The sequence below is a fragment of the Elephas maximus genome, chromosome 2, assembly GCF_024166365.1.
Source record: "Elephas maximus indicus isolate mEleMax1 chromosome 2, mEleMax1 primary haplotype, whole genome shotgun sequence".
NCBI lineage: Eukaryota > Metazoa > Chordata > Mammalia > Proboscidea > Elephantidae > Elephas > Elephas maximus.
In genome coordinates, this window is record NC_064820.1 from 186,881,151 (window position 1) to 186,897,227 (window position 16,077).

General features: G+C 43.1%; 1 long non-coding RNA gene across 1 annotated transcript; it reads left to right on the forward strand.

Annotated features, from left to right (window-relative positions):
• The first annotated feature begins 914 nt into the window (after nucleotides 1-914).
• Nucleotides 915-8,381, forward strand: LOC126070265 (uncharacterized). The gene is made up of 3 exons (XR_007516180.1): nucleotides 915-2,752; nucleotides 4,093-4,262; nucleotides 6,505-8,381. It is a non-coding gene; the product is annotated as an uncharacterized LOC126070265 (long non-coding RNA).
• Nucleotides 8,382-16,077: the final 7,696 nt, after the last annotated feature.

Genomic DNA, 16,077 nt, shown 5'->3' on the forward strand with positions numbered 1-16,077 from the left:
AACAAAAAGGACAATACAATTAGTAGGTAACATTTATTGAATGCCATGTGCCAGGCACTCTGCTAAGCACTCTTCGTGAGTTATTCAGAAACTTTGTGAGCCACGTACAAATAGTGTTCGTTTTATTATCACTTCCTTTGAAGACGGGGCAGGGCCTGGGAGGTTAAATGGCTTGCTGAGCACGTGCCCTTTCCTACTTATGGTTCCATGTTGCCCTCAGGAGCCCTCTTGCCCAGCTGCCTTCTCTCTTACTACCTTTGTTCCAAAAGGGAAACTGATTCCCAGAGAAGAGAACAAGATGCTCCAGTTCTCACAGCGAAGCCAGGACACTCCTTCTGTGAAGCCTTGTAGACGCCTGTAGAACAGGAAGGGGTGACGTTGGGGATCTTAAGCCCTCCCCTCTACTTCTGTCCCCCAGTTAGCTAACCAGGAATTCAGTGACTGGCAAATGGATAGTCTGAGAGTTAGCAGTGGAGGATTGGGCATTGGGTGAAAAAGCCTCTTCAGAAATCCTCATTGCCCCTTTCATTTGTGAGGAATAAGCCAAGGCATGTGAAGAGAGACAGGAAGGGGAACAAACTACCATTATGGAGTACTTACTATGAGCTGGCAGTTTGTAACGTGCTTTACTTTTTTTACTTACTTTTTAGGGAAACCCTGGTGGCGTAGTGGTTAAGTGCTATGCCTGCTAACCAAAGGGCCCGCAGTTTGAATCCGCCAGGCACTCCTTGGAAACTCTATGGGGCAGTTCTACTCTGTCCTATAGGGCCGCTATGAGTTGGAATCGACTTGACGGTGATGGGTTTGGTTTTTTGGGGGTTACTTACTTTTTAAGTTTAAACATAATTTTAATCCTCATAACAGCTCTTTGGAATATAATGATTAAGAGCTTAAGCTTGAATTTGAATCTTGATTCTACCACTTGGCAGTAAGCTTGAACAAATTACTTCATCTCTCTGAGCCTCACTGGCTTCATGTTTCATGGTATTGATGTGGTGATTAAAAGAAAGAATGTGTACAAATTGCTAAGCATATTGCCCGACATGGGCAGTGATTAGTTGTTGTTAGTTGTTAGCTGCCGTTGAGTTGGCCTCTGACTCATGGTGACCCCATGCATGTTGTAATGGAACAGACCTGGTCCTGCACCATCCATATGAATAGTGGCAGATAGGACCATAGTGATTCATAGGGGTATCAAAGGCTGATTTTTGGAAGTAGATCACCAGGCCTTTCTTCCTAGTTTGTCTTAGTCTGAAAGCTCTGCTGAGACCTAGTCAGCATTTTAGCAACATACAAGCTTCCACTGACAGATGGCTGGTGGCTGCACGTGAGGTGCATTGGCCAGGAAATGAACCCAGGTCTCCTGCATGGAAGGTAAGAATTATAGCCTTGAACCACAGTGAGCAGTAAGTGCCAGCTGTATTTATTATTGTTATTGTTATTGACAGTTCACGGAAAAGGAAGAAAGGTTAATTATCTAGACTATTCGCCCAAGGTAAAATTCACTGGGATTGGACCCCAGGTCTGATTGTTACCTTATGTTTCCTTATCTTTTATTTTGATTCCAGGTTCCATATTTGTTATGTAGAAATATGTTTTTGTTTAATTTTTTTATTGAAACATCCTTCTGAGCTCCCAGTTACCTGCAACTCAGAGCTCTGAGTGTCAGACTTACCCTGAAGGTCCTCTTTTTTTCCCTCTTGTTGCTCCATCCCACACAGAACCCTACATAATCTAAAATGGTCCTATTTTTCCATAATTTTATTGGATGAGGAGCATGGTTTCTTCAAAGAGTGTTCTCTACCTCTAATATGAGTCACCCACTGTTTCTGCAAGTCTCTTGTGCACACTCTGTCCTTTCCCAACATATATCTTTGGGTTGTTACCTCCCTCCCTTTAATAGTGTCAGCTTAGAAGTCAAAGGGGGAGGTGATGGGAAAGAGAGCTAGAAATGAGAAGCTATAAAAATCTGGGTGAATTTGGGACAAAAGCTCTTGCCACTTTCTGTGGCCACAGAGATGAGTGTACACATAGGTGACATTTAGTTTGAAGGTTAGGTTTACACCTGTGATGTTACTGGAGTAATTAACCTATTCTCTGTTCATAAATGGGACTGCTCTTTGGGCTACATTATATGCTAGAAAAACATTGAACTTCTAATAGTGAGGAATTCTAGTCTTAGTCACAAACTGTTGTGTGACCCTGGGCAAGTCCTTTCTCCTCTCTGGGCCTCAAATTGTTATTGCTGTTCGTTGTGTTGAATCTAGTCCAACTCATGGTGACCCCATTGTATAAGCACAGTAGAACTTCTCCAAAGGGTTTTCAAGCCTGTGGCCTTTCAGAAGCAGATTGGTAGTAAGACAGGGAGCAAAGGCCCTGAGATCAGAGGGTGCCTGTTTGAGAAATAGTGAAGAGACTGGTGTGGTTAGAGGAGAAGCAAGTAAAATAGATATAGACTATACTAAAGGAGGTAATAGGGGATTAAGTGTGGAACCTAGAGACTTAGTAAGACGAGGAACAGAGGGGCCCACAAATCTGCAAAAAAGTAACAAGAAATGGGCCAGGGCACAGAAACAAAGCCATTCCGCAGAACAATGGGGCAGGGTATCTAAAAATAGCCTGCAAACTTCTTTAAAGTTGCCTTTCAGAAGCAGCTGGAGAAAACCAGGCCCAGGGACATGCGCAGAACATCTGCCTGTGACTGCTGTGTGACCTTCCACCAGGGGCAGTGAGGGCCTACAGCCCCAGGCGGGTAATCAAACCTGGGGAGCTGGAGACTGCGCAGGCACAACACCCCATAAGTCCTGCTACGAATCCCAGAGGCCTCCAGGACAGGAGCCATCTTGGAAAGCTGCTGCATGCACCGTAGTTAACATATCCCCCACCTGTGTCTATGAATAAACATAAATCTTCCCCCCACCCCAAGAACTTTTAAAAACTCAGGCCTGTCTTTAGTACTGGGAGATGAGGGTAAGCATTGCTCTAGGCGCTCCTCATCTCCACTTGCAAGCCTCCTCAATAAAGCTTTGCTCCTGTGGGAAAGTATGTGCCTTACCTGCTCATTCTTGACCAGTGAAAGGCAAGAACCTTATTCCAGTAACAGTAGGCCTGTCTTCAGTGGTACCTCTTTCTGGGTTTGAGCCTCTGATTTAGGAAATAATATTAGAATCATTATTCCCTGTCCTTGAGCATAGAGAATGTGACCCAGCTGGAGCTGGGCTCACAAGAACTCACAAGGACACATCAACCTGGCCCTGACGTATAAAGGCAATAGCTAGGATAAACTTGGAAAATATCCTTTAAGGAACATTTCACATAAGCCAAACAAACAGAACACAAAAGACTTTCCACTCTGATCTTTTTCTGTTAGCATTTAGTAAGTAGAAATTTTGCTGGACCAATGAAGACCCTCCTGACTGTTGGTACTGAAACTTGTACCAATGATTATTAAGAAGGATGATTCACAATGTAAGATGACAATGTCTAGCCAATCTGTGAAAAGGTGAGGCTTTCAATGGTTTCGGCCATTTGTAATGTTTATGTATACAGATGACTGTAACATTCTTAGGACTAGGGCAGACATGACTGGGGCAGCATGCTTGTCCATTTTCCCCTTCTTGCCTATTCTGTAATATTTCCTTGGACTTGGGCAGACATGGCTGTGGCAGCATGCTTGTCTGCTTCCTATTTTTGTCTTTTTGAATATATGCTGAATAAAACTTTCTTTTTGCGTTACTAAACTTTGTGATGTTTTTATCCTGCAACACTGCCAACCTCTGTGGCTAGTGGTCGAGTGCTTAACTATCTGTACCATCCAGGGCCTCAGATTACTGATCTGTAAAAATGAGATTGTTGTCTAAGATTTCTTCCATCTCTGCCTTTTGAGGTTCCCTAGAATCTGACCCCTTTTTGGGGAGCAATGTGAGATGCGTTCAACCATGTTTTTTCCGTAAGTTTTCCTTAGTGGCATTGAAACTGACAGTCATCCAGCTTCAGTTCCTGGCCAGAGTTTCTTTTGTAGCCCCTTTTGGCTCTCAGTCCTAATGCCTCCCCCAGCACCATCTGGTTAATTGCATTTTCTCTCTTTTCTAGCATGTCCTCAAAACCATTCCCGGCAGAGAGAGAGAGGGAACTGGGAAGAGCATCTAGAGGGGCCAAGAGACTGTCTTCCTATCTCAATATTTATTGTCTACCAGACACAATAAATCCACCTATTCTGCAAAGTGTCCGAAGACCTGACATTCTCATTTTGCTGTTACTGAGTGAGTATCCATACAGACAGGTGGAGGATTGTACCTAACGAGGACTATGAAGTCTCCTGGTGTAAAGTAAGCTCACCTTTATACACACACACACACAGATACACGCATATCCTTCAAGCCCAGACCAAGCTTGTTACAAGGAATTCTCCCTCTAATGAGATGGCCGTGAACTTGCTCCTGTTAGCCTGTGGATCCACAAACTCAAACCAGCATCTTACCATGGAAGAGCATCATTAATATCAGTATGTATATTAGTGTCTTAGTCATCTAGCGCTGCTATAACAGAAATACCACAAGTGTATGGCTTTAAAAAGAGCCTTTATTTTTTTCACAGTAAAGTAGGGTAAAAGTCCAAACTCAAGGTGTCAGCTCCAGAGGAAGGCTTTCTCTCTCTATCAGCCTTTTCATCAATCTTCCCCCAGACTAGGACCTTCTTTGTGCAGGAACCATTGGTCTAAAGGACGTGCTCTGCTACTGACACTGCTTTCTTGATGGTATGAGGTCCCCGTCTGCTTGCTTCCCTTCCCTTTTATCTCTTGAGAGATAAAAGTGGTGCAGGACACACCCCAGGGAAACTCCCTTTACCTTGGATCCGGGAGGTGACTTGAGTAAGGTGGTGTTACAATCCCACTCTTATCTTCTTACCATAAAATTACAATCACAAAATGGAGGACAACCACACAATACTGGGAATCATGGCCTAACGAAGTTGATACATACATTTTTGGGGGGACATAATTCAATCCATGACAATTAGCATCAACATCATTACCATCATCACCATAGTGGAAGCACAGTTTCATTCAACAAATATATATTGAGCTCTCACTCTGTGCCCATTGGAATATATGCTGGGGGGAGAGAGATGAAAAAGAATGAGTTAACCAATACACAAAAATAGGCTGTCTTAGTTAGTTGTACAGCATGAAGCACACAATCAATGTCACTGAATTGTATGTGTGAAGAAAGTTGACATGTTTTGTTACCTGTATATTTATCACACACACACAAAAGATTAGTCTGCAATGAACAATGTGAAGGAAATAATCAGGTTGATGATTAAAGAGTGCCTGGGATTGCAGGGGAGGAGGAGGACTCTATTTTTGATGGGATGGTCAGGGAAAGTTTTTCCGAGGAGGCAACATATGAGCTAGGACCCATGCAAATTGCTGAGAAGAGTGTCCCACGAGAGGTGTGACTGGTACTTTAGTTAGATCCTGAGGCACCCAAAATGATGTGTTTGAGGAACAAAAGAGCAATGAGTGGAGAATAGAAAGCAAGGGGGAAATCATAGGAGGTGAATTTTGAGAGGTGGACATGCTGGGCCTTGAGGGGCACTGGAAGATTTTTAAAGCAGGGGAATGGTGCGAGCTACGATTTTAGGGGATCACTCTGGATGCTTTGTGGAGAACGGATTAACTGGAGAGGCGCCATGACTTGGAAAACAAAAGACCGGTCATCTCAGACTCCTCCCATGCCCTCCTTGCCCACCGAATACAACCCATCACCAAGTATGGGGGTGCTGGGGACACCCTAGGAACTGTGCAGAGGTTCGAATCAGTGTGGTAGCAGCAGAGATGGAGAGGAGTGCTCAGATCGAGAACTTAATTTAAAAAAATAAAACCCAAACCTGATGTCATTGAGTGAATTCTGTCTCGTAGAACTGCCCCGTAGGGTTTCCAAAGCTGTAATCTTTACAGAAGCAGACTGCCACATCTTTCTCCCGCAGAGCAGCTGGTGGGTTCAAGTAGCCATCCTTTTTGGTTAGCAGCCGAGCGCTTAACAACTATGCCACCAAGACTCCTTCTAGAACTTCATTTAACACGTGTTTATTGAGCTCCAGTGATGTACTAGGCACTGTTCTAGGGAATAGGGGTATGGTAGTGAGTAGGACAAAGTTCCTACCCCCTGGAGCTTATATCCCAGAGGGGAAGTAGACAGTAGACAAGGAGACAGATAAATAATATTTAAAAAATATATATTTTAGCTAGTGTAAATGCTATGAAGATGAGGAAGCAGGATGGAGGGGATCAAGAATGACCAGGGCTGGTTGAGACACAGTGGTTCTTGAGAATGAATTAGATGAGGTGGGTAGGGAAGGGAAAGGGAGGCATGAAGGGTAGCTTTCAGGTTTGGGCTTGACCTTTAGGGTGTATAGTAATATTATTTACTAAGAAGGGGAAGCATGGGGGATAAATAAGTGGGAAATCAAAGTTTTCACTTGGCTTTTTTGATCCTCCAGGGCACTGCTCAGGCTGAGGATGCAATCCAGTTTTGTCATAGGTACCAGCTTGTACAGCAGTTGGCAATTTGCATCTTAAAGACCCCCAGCTTGGGTGTTGGCATACTTCTGCATGGCCCAGGAATGAACCCTTCTGGACATTTCCTTCTACGAATAAGGAAGAGTCTCTCTCTGGAGCTCTGTCGGGTCTACTTATCCCTGCCACTTGACACTTCAACCTCATCAAGTCCAAACCAGAAAACTCACTATCCTCCCACCCCCTCTTCTCTTGTCTGCTCATTTCCCTAAAGGCCCTGTCTCAGCTGGTGGTACGAGCAACCATCCACTCATCCAAGCTAGAAAGTTGGGACTCATTCTGGACTCCTCCAACCCCCATCACAGCCCACTCCAAGCAGTCACCAGGTCCTCTTGCTGTTATCCTCCTGTCTGTTCCTTTTTGTCCTAAGTTCCAGCCTTTGCATCTCTCATTTATACTCCTAAAACCTCTTTTTACCTCTTGTCTAGCTTAATCAGATCCACTCACCTTACTGATGCCAGAGTGAGTTTTCTTAAAAGCAAGCCAGACTGTATCATTTCCAGGGCTTAGAACACATCTTCAGGATAAAATCCAAGCTCCTTAACCTGGGATGTGAAACCTATCACAACTGGCCACTGTATACTTTCTTAGCTGCAACTCCTGCCTCTACTCACCTTTCATTAGACACTCAGAGCCAGGAAAAACAAAAAAAACTCATTGCCATTGGGTTGATTTCAACTCATAGTGACTCTATAGGACAGAGTAGAACTGCCCCATAGGGTTTCTAAGGAGCAGATAGTGGATTCAAACTGCCAACCTTTTGGTTAGCAGCTGAAGGTCTAACCACTGCACCACCAGGGCTCCTAGATACTCAGGACGAAAATTGCTCAAAGCAGAGTGTGTGCTACTGCTTGATACCCCTACCCCTTTTGCATGGATAAGACTCTCTTCTTGAGTTCTGGTTGAATGCCTATTCATACTTTAAAACTCAACCCAGAAATCTCTTCCTCCAGAACAACTTCCTTCCTGTATGCTACTTCTCATCCCTGTAAGTGCTTCCACCTTTGCTAATCACTGCATAATACTACAGTGATCCATTTATTTGCCTATCTCCCTAATTACCAGATAAACTCTTGCAGGGCTGAGATTGTGACTTATTCTGCTTGATGTCCCCAAGCCTAGCACATGGTCAGACCCAGAATGTGTGCTCACTGATTTAGGAGATAATATTGGAGTCAATTTTCCCTGTCCTAAAATGTGACCCCGCTGGAGCTGGACTTTCAAGGACTCACAAGGACACATCAACTGGGCCCTGATAAAAAAATGGATAGCTAGGATAATCTTGGAAAACATCTTTTAGGGAAGCTTTCATATAAACAAATCCTAAAACATAGCACAAAAGACTCACATACTTTCAACTTTTATCTTTTTCTATTAGCTTTAAGTGCATAGTTAGTCTCACATACTTTGGACATGTTATCAGGAGGGATCAGTCCCTGGAGAAGGGCATCATGCTTGGTAAAATAGAGGGTCATGGAAAAAGAGAAACACCCTCAAGGAGATGGATGGACACAGTGGCTGCAATAGTGGGCTCCAGCATAGCAACAATTGTGAGGATGGTGCAGGACCCAGCATAGGGTCCCTTTGAGTCCTAAGAGTCAGAACCCACTTGAGGGCACCTAAGAACAACAAGATATGTTGGACCAATGAAGACCCTACTGACTGTCATTACTGAAGCCTATACCAATGATTGTTAAAAAACAGAGTTCAAAATGTAGAATCACCATTTCTAGCCAATTTGAAAAGGTGAAACTTTCTATGGTTTTGCCCATTTATGATGTTAATATATACTGATGACGATGACTCTGTAATGTTTATGGCTCTAGCAGCATACTTGTCCTTTTTCCCACTTTTGTCTGTTCTGTACTGTTTCCTTGGACTCAGGAAGACACAGCTCTAGCAGCATTCTTGTTGGTTTCCTACTTTTGCCAAAAAGTATATATATATATATATAAAAAGAATATATGCTGAATAAAATTTTGTTTTTGTTTTACTAAACTTTGTGATTTTTTTTTACCCTACAACATCACAAATAATTAAGTTGGATGAGTTTGGGCCCCGGTCCTTCAGACTCAATCTGGAAACCCTCATCCTTATAGAAACTTTCAGGAACCAGCACTTAATGAACATAAAGGCAGCTTAGCACTTCTGGCAGGAGTGAATCACCATACTTTCTGGGGGTGGCACTAAGGAGTGTATGGCCTGGAAGCCATCCTGCACTTCCAAACTCCACTTTAAATCAAGGATGACTCTAATTACAGTTAGGCCTCTTTCTGGGCCTGAGACACCTATTAAAATGTATTCAGTAAGGCTTTGACTCAGTTGGAGTGGCTAAAAACAAGGCACTATAATCAGGCAGACTTACTAGTTTCTGATCCTTGATTGGTTGGTTGTGCAACCTTGGAAAGGTAACTTTCTTAGTTTCCTAGTGCTGCCATAACAGACCTACCACAAGTGGGTGGCTTTAAAGAACAGAAATTTATTTTCTCACAGACCTGGAGGCTAAACGTTCAAATCAGAGTCTTGGCCGTATAGATTCCTTCCTTGTTGGTAACCCTGAGGATTCCTTGGTTTCTTGACTTACAGACAATCCTCACATGGTGTCTGTCTTCCCCTGTGTGTGAGTGTGTCTCTGTGCCTAATTTGCTCTTTTTATAACTCAAAAATGATTGGATTAAGAACCCACCCTACTTGGCCATGGTCTAATTAACACAACAAAGAAAAGCCTATTTCCAAACAGAATTACATCCTCCGGTTTAACAATCAGTATTCTGACATTTATTTAAAGAAATAAACCAAACCCGTTGCTGTCAAGTTGATTTTGACTCATAGCGACCACATAGGACACAGTAGGGGGATGCAATTTAATCCATAGCATTTTCTGTGTCTTGGTTTCCTCATCTGTAAAATGGTGATAAAACTGGCTCCTATGCCTTTGAGCCTTAAAAAAAGAGGAAGAAATGACTTCCTGTACGTAAAGTCCTTAACACAGTACCTAGCAGTGGAAACAAAAGGATGGTCTCAGTGGTAAGTATTAGAGAGAGAAAGTATTCATGCTGATGTAACCCAATGCCACTTGGGTTCTTGTCTTATTAGCCAATTGAAATAAGATGGACACTGATTGCAACGGAAACAGAAAGTGGCAAGTTTATTGTCTGCGCACACAAGGAGCACGAGGGGGCTAGTGACCTTAAGGCGATGTACTCGCTGACTAAGGGGGCTGGGGAGCTTTTTGTCCCCAGTGGCGTCAGGGAGTTAGGTTTGGTACCCGGAATTTTCTGCCTTTAGCCCTCCCATGCCTATATTTGGAGGTGGGAGGCCGGGGGGGGGGGGGGCTCAGTTGAAGGATGTGACTTCAATCTGTGCACCTTCAAGGTATAACTAGGGCCAGTCAGTGGATGGAGCCACTACCTGCTGAGACTTCCTGCTCAAAACAAGCTTGTGGTTAGCAAGACAAAGAGGGGGGGAAGGGATGTTGATTGGAGTTTTCAATATGGCTATAGTGACCCCATGTGACAAAGCAGAACTTCCCCATGGGGTTTTCTAGGCTGTAATCTTTACTGCGGAAACTCTGGTGAGGTAGTGGTAAGAGCTACAGCTGCTAACCAAAGGTCAGCAGTTCAAATCCACCAGGTGCTCCTTGGAAACCCTATGGGGCAGTCCCACTCTGTCTGCGCTATAGGGTTGCTATGAGTTGGAATCCACTCAATAGCAATGGGCCTGGGCTTGGGCAATCTTTCCTGCAGTAGATCACCAGATCTTTCTCCCGCAGAACCACTCGGTGGGTTTGAACAGCCAGCCTTTCGGTTAGCAACCCAGTGCTTAACTACTGCGCCTCCAGGGCTCCTGGTCCAGACTAGTTTGGGGGCCCCATTTTAATGTCTCTTAGAACTTTATAAATTTTGTTGATAGCATTTATCATAGCTAATTAAATATGATTTCCATCAAATTTAGCCTGACTTCCTCACTCAACTCAGAAAGCTCTAAGAGAGCAGGGACTCTGTCCATATTGATTCAGCATTATATCCTTAACTCTTTTTTTTTTTTTTTTTTGCTGTTATTTTGTAGTGCCTTTTTTTTTTTTTTTAACTTTTATTAAGCTTCAAGTGAACGTTTACAAATCCAATCAGTCTGTCACATATAAGTTTACATACATCTCACTCCCTACTCCCACTTGCTCTCCCCCTCTTGAGTCAGCCCTTTCAGTCTCTCCTTTCGTGACAATTTTGCCGGCTTCCCTCTCTCTCTATTCTTCCATCCCCCCTCCAGACAAGAGTTGCCAACACAATCTCAAGTGTCCACCTGATATAATTAGCTCACTCTTCATCAGCGTCTCTCTCCCACCCGCTGACCAGTCCCTTTCATGTCTGATGAGTTGTCTTCGGGGGTGGTTCCTGTCCTGGGCCAACAGAAGGTCTGGGGACCATGGCCGCCGGGATTCCTCTAGTCTCAGTCAGACCATTAAGTTTGGTCTTTTTATGAGAATTTGGGGTCTGTATCCCACTGATCTCCTGCTCCCTCAGGGGTCCTCTGCTGTGCTCCCTGTCAGGGCAGACTTTGATTGTGGCCGGGCACCAACTAGTTCTTCTGGTCTCAGGATGATGTAGGTCTCTAGTTCATGTGGCCCTTTCTGTCTCTTGGGCTCTTAGTTGTCGTGTGGCCTTGGTGTTCTTCATTTTCCTTTGCTCCAGGTGGGTTGAGATATATCCTTAACTCTTAACACAATTCCTGGCACATCAAATGTTGGATATATTGAATGAATGAATGAACAAACCCTTCCTACTGGCTGCTACTCTAAAAATGTTGGCATAGTGCATTTGTATCTCTCTCTTGTTCTCTGTGTGTGTGTGTGTGTAGTTATATTTGGTGAGATCAGAAGTGAAAATGCTTGTAGAAAGCTAGTGGTAATGGCAAATGGGGATAAACTCTGGTTCAGGGACCCAGCACCAGTGAAATAGGAGACTAAGATCACATAAGGACAGGCCCTTGCATCAGAGTATTTTTGGCTGTCACTACCATAGGCTGTGAGGCCAGTGTGTGCGATGGGAATAACTTGGAAATTAGGGCTTAGAATGAAAACTTAGCCAACTAGCCAGCAAGGAGAGCTTTCTGGAGCTTAGAACCTTATAAAAATTCCAAAACTCAGAATAATCTACAAAAAGATTTTCTTGCTGGCTTTGAAAAGCGGAATTTTTTTAAATCACCTTATCAATATTCACTTTATCTGTGATATAAATTATCTGACACTTCTTGAGCACAAACCCACAGATGGCAGGAAGGAGCCAGGCATAAACCAGGTGTCTCACATGAATTCATAGTCCAAGGGATAAAGAGTAAGAAGTGCTGTGTGGTTGCCAGACTCAACCACTACTATTCAAAGTGTGGTCCACAAAAAAAAAAAAAAAAAGGAGGGGCGCTAATCCCTAAAACTGTTTCTAATTGGCTGTCTATGAAAAATGGAGCTTGCAGCAAAATGTAAAGCAACTACTTCACTGTTACAGATTGAATTGTGTCCCCCCCAAAATGTGTGTCAACTTGGCTAGGCCATGATTCCTAGTATCCTGTGATTGTCCATCATTTTGCCATCTGATGTGATTTTCTTCTGTGTTGTAAATCCTACCTCTATGATGTTAATGAGGCAGGATTAGCAGCAGTTATGCTAATGAGGCAGGACTCAATCTACAAGATTAGGTTGTGTTTTGAGTCAGCCCTTTTTTTTTTTTTTTTTTTTGCATGCCTGAGAAATATTTTTATTTTTCTTTCATTCTTTTTTTTAAAATAATTTTTATTGTGCTTTAAGTGAAATTTTACAAATCAAGTCAGTCTGTCACATATAAGCTTATATACACCTTACTACATACTCTCATTTACTCTCCCCCTAATGAGTCAGCCCACTCCCTCCTTCCAGTCTTTCCTTTTGTGACCCTTTTGCCAGTTTCTAACCCTCTCTACCCTCCCATTTCCCCTCCAGACAGGGATGCCAATACAGTCTCAAGTGTCCACCTGATACAAGTAGCTCACTCTTGATCAGCATCTCTCTCCAATCCATTGTCCAGTCCCTTCCGTGTCTGATGAGTAGTCTTCGGGAATGGTTCCTGTCCTGGGCCAACAGAAGGTTTGGGGACCATGACCGCCGGGATTCTTCTAGTCTCAGTCAGACCATTAAGTCTGGTCTTTTTATGAGAATTTGGGGTCTGCATCCCACTGTCCTCCTGCTCCCTCAGGGGTTCTCTGTTGAGTCAGCCTCTTTTGAGATGTAAAAGACAGAAGCCAGCAGAGAGATAGGGGGACCTCCTACCACCAAGAATGAAGAAGCAGGATGAGAACACATCCTTTGAACTCAGGGTCCCTGCACTGAGAAGCTCCTAGACCAGGTGAAGATTAACAACAGGGACCTTTTCCCAGAGCCAACAGATAGGGAAAGGCTTCCCTTGGAGCTGGTACCCTGAATTTGGACTACTAGCCTACTAGACTGTGAGAGAATAAACTTCTGTTTGTTAAAGCCATCCACTTGTGGTATGTCTGTTATAGCAGCAATAGACAACTAAGACAATCGCTAAGCACATCGTTTTTAGTTCAGCTGATATTTTTTCATAGCAAGACTTTCTTGATGCAGGTGGCATTGCCTTGATTTACATTTGGTTCAAGCTGTCACTGCCCTAGGCTTAGACTATTGACAAATAATTCACTGACCAGTTACTTTGAACAACGCTGATCTAGATCATGGGCTTTGGAATCAGCCAGGTCTAGTTTTACTACTTAGGTAAGTCCTCTGTGCTCTCTGAGCCTTGGATTACAAATCTAGAATTTGGAGATTCATGCATTCAACAAAAATTCTGAGTACCTACTATATGTCGGATACTGTTCTATGAATTGAGGATATTGTAGTGACCTTGGCAGATAGGATTCCTGCTTTCAAAGAGACTACGGATAAAGAAGTAACTACAGCTCATGATAAATGTTGTTAAGAAAGTAAATAAGGCAAAGTGATAGTAACTCTTTGGTTTGTGTGTGGCAGACTGAACGATCAGTGAAGACCTTTCTTAAAAGACAGTTGACTTGAGAATTTTGAGAAGCAGCCAGCTATGCAAAGAAAGAACTCAAGGATGAGTGTTTTGAGCATAGTGAATAGCAAGTGCAAAGTCTCTGAGGCGTATTGAAGAAATGTGAAGAAAGTCAGTGTTAGCTGGGGTGGAGTGAGCAAAGTAGAGGGTGGGGATAGGTGAGGGCAGGCCAGCAGGAGCCAGTTCATGCAGGCCCTTGTAGGACACATTGAAGAGTATGGATTCCATTCTACCATTGGAGGGTGTTAAACCAGATCATAAAGTTTCTTTAAATCATGTTAAAGAGTTTGGACTTTACCCAAAGAACAACAGGAACCCACCAAAGAGTTTTAAAAGCAGGGGAGTCAGGATCAGAATTGCATTTTGGAAAGTTCACCTTGGTTGTGGTAAGGATAACAGCTTCAGCAGGATTAAAGAAAAACAGCAAGAAACCCATTGCTCTTGAGTCAATTCCATATCATGGCAACCCCATGCGTTATAGAGTAGAACTGAGCTCCACAGGGTTTTCTTGGCTGTAATCTTTACAGAAGCAGATCACTAGGCCTTTATTCTGCTGTGCTGCTGGGTGGGTTCAAACTGCTAGTCCTTTGGTTAGTAGCCAAGAGCAAATTGTATGTGCCACCCAGGGAGCTTTAGGCAGGATGAGGCAAAGAAACCAGCTAGAGGAAGACATTTTGTAGATGGAATGAGTGAATCAATGTAAGACTGGTTGAATTGACATCATTAGTTAGATTGCAAGCTTCCTGATGGCAGGGACCTCACCACACCTTGCTTTGGATGATCTATCGCACAAATTTTAGGTCTTTGTACAAGTAAAATTTTAATTAACATAAAATTTTCATTTGTGCTAGTTTAGCTAAATAGACTAAAAAACCAAACCAAACCCAGTGCTGTTGAGTTGATTCCGACTCATAGCGACCCTACAGGACAGAGTAGAACTGCCCCGTAGAGTTTCCAAGGAGCAACTGGCAGATTTGAACTGCCGACTTTTGGGTTAGCAGCTGTAGCTCTTAACCACTATGCCACCAGGGTTTCCGCTAAATAGACTAGGTAACATAAAATCGAACCAGATAATCCACCTATAGAAGCTGAATCCTTGCCCATCATGACAATCTTGCCTCTGGTATAGAAGTCTGTCTTCTTTACCTTGTTTGCTTTTTACTTGTTTACCTTCACGCCCATCAATGCTCAAGGCTAGAAGATGAGTCAATTTTCAACAGCAACTGAACTGGAGCAATTTCCAGCTGGAACCCAAAAAAAGGGTAAGCCCTGCTTGGAATTTCTGCTCCAGATTCATCCAGCCACAGAGCCTGTTGCACAAGGCAGACTGGCACTTGACCAGCTTGCTTAATAGAATTCTTAGTGCATGTACACAAGAGAAGGCCTGTTCATTTTCTGAGGGCCCACCAGCCAACACTGGCTCAATTAATATGAATTATCAAGTAACAATGATAAGAACTGTTTATGGAATGCCCACTACGTACCAGGCACTGAGCTAAGGGATTTACATGCATTCTCTGATTTAAAACTTCACAACTCTTTGAAATAGATGTTCTTAATTAACTCCATTTTAAAGTAATCATGGAAGCTAGTATCGTACAGCAAATTTGTTGCCAGACTAGGATTTAAACCTAGTTTCTTCTGATTCCAGCACACCCTGTCATTTTAGTAGTAGATTTTAATTAATTTTTTTATTCTAATGACCTTTTGTAATTGTTGAAGATGTATGTGTATATTGTCATACATTGAAACAATTTAGGAGTATACAAGGTAACTACTAAAAGTATCTGTTCTGGTTATCTATTACTGTGTAACAAATCACACCAAGACTTAGTGACTTAAAAAACTAACAATCTGTTTAATTATTACCTCTCATGGTTCTCAGGCTTGACTGGGCTCAGTCAGCCCTGTCTCCCTCAATGTTTCTCATGTGGCTGTAGTTGGATATTGGCCAAAATTTTCTTACTCTTGTATTGACAGTTGATAATGGCCATAGCCTGGGACCTCGACTGGGGTTGTCTACTGAAACGCACATGCTTGGACTCTCCCTGTGGTCTGGCTTCCTCACAGTAAGCTAGGTGGGGTTCAAAAACTATCATCCCAAGAAAGAGGAAGTAGAAGCTGTCCATTTCTTAAGGCTTGGTGCCAGAAACTGACACAATGTTGCTTCTGCTATTTTCTGTTGATCAAGCAGTTGCAGAAGCAAGATTCAGAAAAGGAGATATAGACCCTACTTCTTGATGATAGGAATGTCCAAGAATTTGGAGGTCATATTTTAAAACCTCTACAGTCTGCCTCTAGCCACAAATTATCTGTATTCCTCCTTCATGCAATATACTCATCTGATCCCAAGGCTCTCTCAAAGATCTCATCCCTTCAGGTTCGAGTTTGAGGTCCAGGATATGGTCATCTAAATCACTTCTACGTTTGGGT